Here is a 10,000-nt window from a genome sequence, read left to right on the forward strand (position 1 = left end):
CTCATGCTTCTTTATCTTTTCCCACCCACCGCCCTTCTCCTCAATTTAAATAATTAAGCAGCCTTGCGGTAAAGCCGTTTATATCGCTAGCTAGCATTTCTCTTTTTAGGGTCGGGCGAGCAACCCGTTTCGCCCATTTTTCATCCAAACGAGTTAGTCCATTTCGGATTTCCGGCGAACGGTATAGTGGACGGGGAAGAGCTCTATCGTCTAAATTCCCTTTCGATGGAATGTCGTCTTGTCAGCATATACTTCACCGGGTCTTTATGGGCTATCACGTACCGTACGCTTGTCGTGGTAAGAAGTAGGGCCTGAGTTTCAATGCATCGAAGGCCAGGATTTCACCTTCGGATAGCTTTGCGTTGGCTCACTTGCTCCGACTTACGAAACACGCTTCGCTGTCTCGCCCAGAACGCTGCGGGTCAGGCACCCCCCGTTGCATCAGATGAGGTGTTAAGTTAGTTACACCAGTTCGGGAATCCTCTCTCATTGCCAGTACGACTGATCCCTAAGATTGGGCCACAATCCCTTAGATCTTGTGAGGGCGTTCCTTTAGATAATTTAATCTTTCCACGTCATGCGGATTTCATTCAGTGATGCGTCAAGTCACTTTACATGGCGACATGGTCGTCATGGATTGAATAAGCGTTGAGCGAACACCCTTAACTACAAGATTAGGCGGTCTACCATCAAAGACCCGGAACTCACCCGTGCCTACTTGTGAAGTGGGAACCACGTCCATCCTATCCATGTTATTACTCGGCGTACATTATCAGCCTAAGCCTCCTTCTCAACGTATGGTTCATTTAGAGCACGTGTGGGACATCGTCTTTCGGCATCTATTCGCTTACCAGCAGTTAGATCGGAGGGCTCTTCTGTGTACATGATGCGTACTTGTTTTGAGAAGAGGGCTTTCGGGGGGCCAGCAGGGGACACCATCCCCGGGCCCGTTCTACTTCCGAGGCCTGCGCACGCGATCTAACTCGTCCTGATAAAGATCACCAACCGACACCCGGTCTTGTCCTCATTCTAAAGACCTTTGGCATAGGGGCTAGGGAGGAAGCGTGTGTAATCGCTTACCGATCTCATGTTCCTTTGATAATTCTCATGTTCGTTCTTTCGAGAATGAGGAGGCCCACGTTTGTTGCTCGTTCCGCCTGCTTGCGTGCTTGGAGGGGATATGGTGGCCATCTATGACGATTACACCCAGGTCGTAACAAGGGATACCCCCCAAGACCTATCACAAGCGGAAAAAAAAACACTCTATTAGATATTTAGCGAGGGAATTAAAAAACCTGTAATCGATGGCAGAACGACTAACTCCTCCCCTTCCGTTAGCCCGATCTGCTTGTTGATCCCAGCTGGTGCTAATCCTTTGCATCAGTGGTAGGCTTCCATACAAGGAGTTCCTTTCCAGCTGGGTCGTCACTCAATAACCGAACGAAAGGACGTAATGTCCCGCAACGTCAGTCAATTCCTCCCAATCTTTTCTTTGGAGAAATCCTTTCTTGTCTTGTGGAATTTCCCAATTCCCACTCCTCGGTAACTCATAGAATAAATATCCTAATTAGACAGAAGGCCTTACTCATTTACAGTCCCCACCTCTAAATATCATGCATAGATAGATTGTCCTTGGGTTGAGAATCGGTGTGCAGCGCTACAGCTTGAGTATCGGCTTCTCTCCCAGGGCTCACTAGCCTCAGCGCGCTCCTGCACGGCGCTACCTCTGTTTCATGGAGGACACATTGTCACCTCATGAGTTAGAAGTGTTAGCGTCATCAAACTATTTCCCCTTCGCTTATGGCCACTTCTGTGATCACTCTTTGGATTGAATGACCGTAATAAGCTTAAGACTGCTGCTCTGAAAAACCAAAGACTGAACTTTTGCCTTAACGCGCAATCGAACGCGCCTACATAGGTTGTGATGGGTCAGCACTCCCCTGGCTTTGACACATCCTTTATGTCATTCTATTTCGGATGTTAAGGAACTAGCACTCAGTCTTCTCAAAGTCATTATCTAGTAACTCTGAGGTGGGACAGAAGCTATCCTATGCTCATCGCTCGCTTCGCCTCATTGATCCTTTCCACGGGTCTTGTCATGAGCTTAGCTAGGCATAGGGCTCCGGGCAACCGAATGATTTAAGTGGGCTGGCAGGGAGTCAACATGGGGAATTGCACCCTGGGCTCGATCTACTTAACCTACCCCACCTTTAGCCCTCGGTATCATCGGCTTTAGCTTTTTTACCTACCCCATAGCCCTCCTTGCCCCAGCGCTCGGGAATCCATTCTTCCATAGTAGCTTGCCGGAGTGCATCATCAGCCTTAGAAATTTGAAATTCATCCCGGAGGCTTAAACCTATTCATCTATCCTTTCCATCCCTCGCTCCACTCTTCTCGGAAAAAGGTTCTCGTTCCCATGAATCCCGATCTGCCTGGCATCGATAGTGATTGATCGAATTCCTACTCCGGTGCTGAGAAGCTTTTAAGTTTTCCTTATCTCCTGTGCCTGATCCCTGTAACCCTTTGGATGACCTTCTATCGTGCACATGTCCATCGGTCCCTCAACCCCTTACTTAAGAGTTCAGTAATCCCGGCCCTCGCTCGAATTAGAGAGTAGTATGGGAGTGATATCTGGATCCTCACTTTTCGTCCCTGTCCATTTCTCTTTCCGTATCCATTGTTGGGTGGGTATCAATCTATCCGTTCCCAGCCATCTGCTGTCGACCTTCTTAAATATTAATAAAGAAAAGGAATGGACCTATCCGTAACTACAGGAAGAAAGAAGGCGAGCTATTACAACTTCATGCAGTCAAAGCTACTAATGCCACTTACAGCTAAAGCAGGCTGCTACTACTTACAGCTAATGAAGACCCTGGGAACTCGGGCACCGAAGGTGCCCTTATCGTCTCAGTTTGATGTGATCAAGAAATTGTCGTAGGTAGAAGAATGTGCGACCTATACGAGTCCGGGTCAAGTCGTTGTACCGTCACCGCGGTGACTTCCCTCTGAGTAATTGCTAGCTAACTTTAGCCTCTTCTCCTCCTCGCAGCCCACCCACCGCCCTTCTCGCGTAAGGGCTGAGCTTCTTTCATTCGTCAGTATGGGTAGGTAGAGTCCTTTGCTCGTATGCTTGTACTATAGTAGCACCAGTCTTTCTTTTTCGTGCACATGAAACGGAAACCCTAACTGATACTACCCACACGGTGATCAAAACTCTTCCTTCCCCTACTGATAAGGTTCCCATTACTCAAGAAGGCAATTGATTGGCACATGAACGAAGCTGTAACGGAGCATGTACACGACGATCAAACATGGCTCAGCTGCCTGTGATAGGAAAAAACAAGTTGATCAGATAGTTCGTGCGAGGCATTTCCCGCCTCGTGTTTGATCTTTTCCCTTGCCGTGTAGGTCAAGCTAGAAGAGCATCATTGGACCGACAGCTGACAAGCAAACCTTCCATTCTTATGTCTACATCGCTTCTCTCTTTCTCGCGTTGACCGGACAAAGGTTTCGAATGAGCATCCCATGGGACAGCCATAGCTTGAACCTTCCTTCTCGCAGTCAGCTATGTAACTCAGGCAGCAAAGGTTCGAGCAGGATGGCGGTTAGTCTTCCTCCTCTCTTTCGGGTGGGCGGCGGGAATAGCTCTTCTAGCATCAGCATGGATTGACCAGAGACTGGGAGTAGTCGTCATGTTTGTCCATAGTAGTCATCCAGCCAGCAAGGGAAAGACCACTTAGCGCAGTGGAATAGGAAAGAGAGCGTCGAGCACAGCTTTCGCAGCAATCCTTTTTCGTTTGTTGGGAGACTGAAAAGGGCTTTGTCAAGCAGGCATGATTGTCACGTCGATCGAAAGTTGAGAAATCCTATCTCCGGGGCCCCCACTTTAGGGCTATCTTTCACCGTTGACAGACATGGTTCAACGTGACAGGTACGATTCCTCAATCAATGTAGATGACTCAAGGTTGTTGTTTTCGATCTGGTATGGGGAAGGAGAACAGAGCTTTCAATTAAACATTCGTGTGAGTCTAGCTTGGGAATTGCCCTGTCTTTCTCATCTCGATCTGGGTAAGGCTTCGCTTCGCTATTCATATGGGTGGTGGATGGGATAGAGAAGAGAGCTTCAAGCAGCAACCGCGAACAGCCATAGCAATCCTTTCCTTCTGCCTTGTCCTTCTTGATTGACAGTAGCAGGGTCTTTCTCTGTAGGCCCATTCCTGTGCTTTTCACATCAAGTAGGTCTCGATCTTGGTACCGGTAGTAGCATCAAAGAGCTTTCCCTTCTTTTAAAAGGGAAGTTCAGCAAGATAAAATCAACAGAAAATACTTCTGACTTCCCCCTTTTCATTCTGCGAACCAGAACCATGAATCCTTCTCAAGCCCTCACTATTTCACTCTGTCAAAAAATGCCCCAAAACAAAAGAAAGCCTCTGGCCCTCGGTTGACGAAGAAAGAATGAAAGAAGAATCTTGCCAAATTGAGGGGTCAAATACCTCCTATCATGGAAATCCCAGAACAAGAAATCCTTTCGAGAACCGATGGGCATGACACTGATCTTCCCATTTTCAGAGATCGAACAGAAGACCTCTGGTATCTGCAAGTCCAATCAGCGTATCCAGGAACTGAACAAGAACCCGTAGTTCCTTTCAGATTGCAATCCCTAAGGACGAACCCATGGGATCTGAGGAGCAGTGTAAACTTTGTTGGTGCTCATAACCCAGAAGCTGATAAATGGGAGGATTGGACAAAGAGAGTTGTTAACTGCAGTCGATGGAGGAATAAATTATAAGAAGTCAATCTCTTGCAAGCCATAATCAACACCACAGTGGATCATCAGATTAACAAGCCACTTCTTCATGCCCTCGTCGAAATTTTTTGAATCCGTATACGAATACTTTCGTTACGCTTTTTGGTGAAGTGACTTTCCTTGTTAATCTGATGAGGATGCAAGAATGCTTGGGTTCCCTTAGGGTGAAGATATTGCTCATTGTGTGGAAAGAGATCTGAGTCCAGAGGAGAAGGATACTGTTGAAAATTACTGAAGGCAGGTGGAAACAAGCCTAAAGGGAAATTTGTTCGGCCAAGAACCGTTTTTTCCCTCTTCAGTCTTTGATTGAGGTCTACGATAAGGACATGAGTGAGGAGGCTTTCGCAGCCTTCGTATTGTATTTGATTTCACAAAACATTATACCTTCTCCACCTGGAACTCGTAATTTATAAAATTATGTATTCATCACAGTTGCAAGATTGCTGAATCAAAGAAATATTTGCTGGGCTAGCACTGTAGTGGCCCAACTCTACATGGGGTTATCAGAGTATGCTACAGAGCTCAGAGATAGGAATCTTCAAATTGCTCCGAAATCTCCTGGATCGGTGCTCGATTTATATGGGCCGTTTTGGCTTCTGATTCTTTGGGCTTACGAAAGATTTCCCCCAGTAGCCCCTCGTGTTACATTGGAGGCAGAGGAAATGAGAAATAGGTCCAGGGCTGAGAAATATGCAGATTTGACCCCACCCACATTGAGTACAGGAGAGTGCTTTAAGATCCTCATTGTTGAGGAAATCTTAAAATGGAGGCCTTACCGCGAAAAGGTATTCTTTTGGGATAAGGATGAAAATGAAATTATTTACTTGCCCAGTGGTCACATAACCAGGAAGTGTTTTTGGTTCTTGAGAATGCTCACCCCCTCTCATATTTTTTGAGTGCCTCGGAAGGATCTCGGACGTGGTCTCATGGAAAAGTTCCGGTGACTTTGAAGCCCCCGTTCATTACAGTGTATAAGCCTCATAGGGTTGCGAAGCAGTTTGGGTTAGATCAAGTAATCCCTTACCCAATAGCAGAATCGCTCACTGATGTCAGGTATACGTTAAGTACTTATTTCAAGTTAGCCCCCTCTTCTACAGATATTTTTATGCCCAGCCGGAGGGGAAGAATTCATTTTTGTACAAGAGGTACTTGGCAAGTTGGGTCCCTTTCACAAGAAAGAATTGATGAGGTGGCCGATTATCTCAATCGTAGAGATAGATATATGGCTGGTAAAGAGGCTGTTCCAGGTCTAGAAGAGGAGGGGGGTTAAGGGGATAGTGAGGCAACTGAGTCACCTTTAGCCAGCGGATCCGTGCCCGGGGAGGCTTTTTCACTTTTTGATCTTCTAATTCTCCAACCCATATTTCTATCTCATCTGCACAGGAACCACTAGAACAACAAACCACGTGCATTCTTCCACCATGTCTCTCTTGGAAACACAGCCAGTCAAGTCACCACACGACCGGCATGGCGCCCTTTTTTGCGCTCCTGACTAAGCGAGACTCATTGCAAGAGCTGCTTTATGCATCTATTAGATCAAAAAGATCCAGTTACCCTCAGGCTCCACTTGACAGGCTTTAAGGCAGTAGTGAGGAACTCTGTACTCTTGATAGGGTACCGAAAAGAGAACTCCTCGAATCACAAACCTATGAACTGAACGATGTTACCGCAACGGGCTAATTCCTGCGAATGCGAAGCGTTACTACTTGAAGAGGAAGACCTTACCAAAACCAAGAACCAACGGGAATCAGTATGCAAGGCAGGCTCAGGCAAGCTAGTTCCTCGTAAGCGAAGCGATAAAAAGACAAGCAACTATGAGAAGGGGCTTGCCAGCTAGGAAGAAAACCAACCTGACAGGCATGCCAGCCAAGCAAGCCAAGGTTTGGAACCCTACTATATAGGTTAACGCCCGTTCCTCTCCCTCGCTAGCCTCCTTCGCCGTGCTGCCATCCATCCACTCGACTATCCCGCTCGCCTAGACATGCTACTTCGCCTATCCCACTCGCACACTCGACTAGACATGGGACAACTCGCCTGCTCGCCTATGAATGATGCTCTACCTCGCTCGACTTGCACTGCGCATCTCGTCCTCCACCTCCGAAATCTTCATACGGAGCAACAGTATGTCGAAGACCAGATCAACCAGATCGTTCTGGTTTCTCCGTAGCACTTGACCATCATCCACGGCCATACCTACTCTTCTGGCCTTCCACTGGATCTGCCAGTAGTTACTGAGATGTTTCAGCTAGGCAGCCCGGCGGGAGAAGTACTGCTCCTGGTAACTTTCGTCACTGACCCGGGGGTCCTTGTGGATCCATTATGATCGACGTTCAAATTCTATTGTGAAGAGGGAAACAGTGGTATGACCGATATTCGACCCAAGGCCTTTTATAGTGAGGAAGACTCGTGCCAACCATGATTTCATTACTATGATTGCTATCTTTTCTCGATCAGTGTGTCTGACAACGAATGACAGGTTCATTTAATTAAGTAATCATACGAGATCAGTCCTATTTTTTCGTAATGATATGGTCTTGACCATCGGGATTCAAGCGAGGTGTTACATCGATCATTTCTTTTTGTTTCTATTATATATTATATGGTCAGAGTTTGTCCTCGGCGCTTTTTTTCCACGGGGGGCCTATTATACTAAGGCGCATTGGATAGATTAATGATATGTTCCTTCTTTCTTTCTGATGTGGTAAGCCGGCAGGTGGGAAGATCTTTTTCTAAATCCTTTCAGTTCCAGGTGGAAGTCGTCAATAAGCTCTAAAGGTGGTAAAGTCAATCTTTGTTTCTGGATAGCGGAAAGGGCGTACGGCGGGAGATACAGAATATAATCCTTCTTATTCGGAGTCGGAGGGCGAATCAAGCAAGCGCTATTGAAAGTCGTAAGTGAAGGAAGTAAGTAAAGCTGTAAGCGATCTATCTCTTCTCCTTTAAAGCGAGAAGTACTAAAGGTAAACTCGGACCTTAAACTAAAGCCAGGAGACAGATCCGAATACTGAATACCCACACTCGAGGAACAGGCCAACGTAGCTTACGGGGAAGGGCTCGCTCCCGTTTGACCAGGGGGTGAATGGGGTCCGCTCCGTTAGCGGATTGCTACCATGTCCAATGGCCACTGGCCATTTGAAAGATGAATCTCTACCTTTTGAATAAGGTGCCTAGCCTTAGCGGATTCCTCCTTCTAAGAGGGAAAGTGCTAAGACCGCTAATGCCGCATCCACAGGATAAGCATTCATTTACCTTTCAATACCTTTCAAAGAGCGTTTATCCCGCAGCATCTTAAGTATGCTACAAAGAAGCATGAAAGGGCTATGCGCAATCAAGACATTCAATAGCAAGCGCCATCAACAGACATGGAAAAAGAGCAAGCCAAGACTTTCACAAGAAAGCTGGACTTGGTGGGTAAAACCTCCCTTGGGTACGAAGGTAAGCCATAAAAAGCAAGGGGCTAAGCGGGTATTCACTCCTCCCTTGCCGCTACTACCAGCTCGAGGCCTATTGTCCACGAAGGCTGATCTCTTAACTGGCTTTGGAAAGGCATACCTTGACTATTCGAAGACAATGGATTGGTTCTCTTACAGTTCAATTCCAGGTGAAAAAGAAAGCCAATTACTCCTTCAAATATTCATTGCCTCTAGTTCCGACTTAAGAGTTAGACTAGGCGATATATTCTTTCTTGCGCAAAGCCTCTCTCCTGATCTTGATAGCACGGGAAAGAGACTTTTTGCGATGAGGCCATGCAAGGAAGGCTCTTTAATTAGCATTACTGCCTCTTTGCTTTGCACTCGCTACCTTGTGGCCATACCCAGAAAAGGGCCTTTGCCCAGTTATTTATTCTTATTCCATTAAGAAGATAAAAGTAAAATCACTTTCACAAAGCGAAGGAACATTGCTTACAACTCAAAAGGACGGGATGTTAATATGTTAGGCTAAGGCACCTCTCATCACAGCACGTCGAAAGCATGCCATCAAATTCATTATTGAAAGCCTTAGAGCAGTAGCACGCACAGGGATAGTCTTCCTTCTGATCCCAAGGAATGCGCGTCTGGTGGTATCATCGTATATAAGATCACGGCTGCATTGGATGAACTCCAGCTCTCGGCATCAAGACCGACAAAGAGCCTATTGGACCTAGCAAGGAAAGAAAGTCGCAGAAGGGGCGTAGCGGGCAACTAGGGGTTCTCGAGACTATTCCTAGTGTCAGTTTATTAAGAAAGTAAGTGTTCAGTTATCGTCTTCATGGAAATAGTAGTATATGCCGCAAATGGTCTGCTAAAGCTAATGTCCTCTGCTCATCGAAATCGAAGAGGGACATTCAAATAGTTAATCTATCCCACTAGCTCAAGTCCCACTGCTCTTATTCCGCTAATGCCAGGAGAGCTTCTAAAAGGATATCCCTCTGGAATTGCAATTGGAGAAAGGGGGCTTTGGGGCATTCTCCCCGTAGATGCTGAGAATCTTGCAAAGAGCCTAGTTGTACTACCAGCAGCCTAATTCCCATCTCCGTTCTATCAAAGGCATGAAGTGAAGGAGGTTACTGCGGTTATTCCGCCAAAAGCTAGGCCAACAAGCCCAAGGTGAGACAGCCCTGCTAACTCGTACTCTTCTTTTAAAGCCCTAGGATCGGATTCAATAGTAGCTGAGTCAATAGCTGGGGATTCCTTCTCCCTCAAAGCCTATTCTGATTTACTTTTGTCCTCGGGATTCTTTTTGGCATAAAGCCTACCACCCTCACATGCAGGGGATTCGATAACCCGGTATTCTTCCTCCTCATGGACAAAATCGGATGCTTAAGCCAATAAGGTTGCACCTCTGTCTACCCTCTTATTTTACTATGCATATGGATCTGGGGTAGTGCTAACTAATCCTTCTTGTTCTAACTCTTCTCTTTCTCTCTGCTTTGACTATGGGGATACCATGCCCATTACGGGTGTCAAAGAGCGGATGCTGTCCATCTTCGGAGGAAGGATTTGCTGCTAAGACCGGATATGCCGAATCTGAGCTGAGAGATGCTAGGTCTCGTCTAAGCCCTTCTGCGGATTCTCAAGCAACAGCAAAGAGAACAGGGGATTGCCCACTAAGAGCCCATCATTTACCCGAGCGAGATTGGACAGTTGCTCTATCTGCTCTCGAATCGGATTCTGTTGAAATAGGCGAAATGGCCCTTCCCCTCTTCGAATCTGA

This window comes from Corylus avellana, unplaced genomic scaffold (assembly GCF_965113065.1).
Source record: "Corylus avellana unplaced genomic scaffold, dhCorAvel1.hap1.2 HAP1_SCAFFOLD_14, whole genome shotgun sequence".
NCBI classification, from domain to species: Eukaryota; Viridiplantae; Streptophyta; class Magnoliopsida; order Fagales; family Betulaceae; genus Corylus; species Corylus avellana.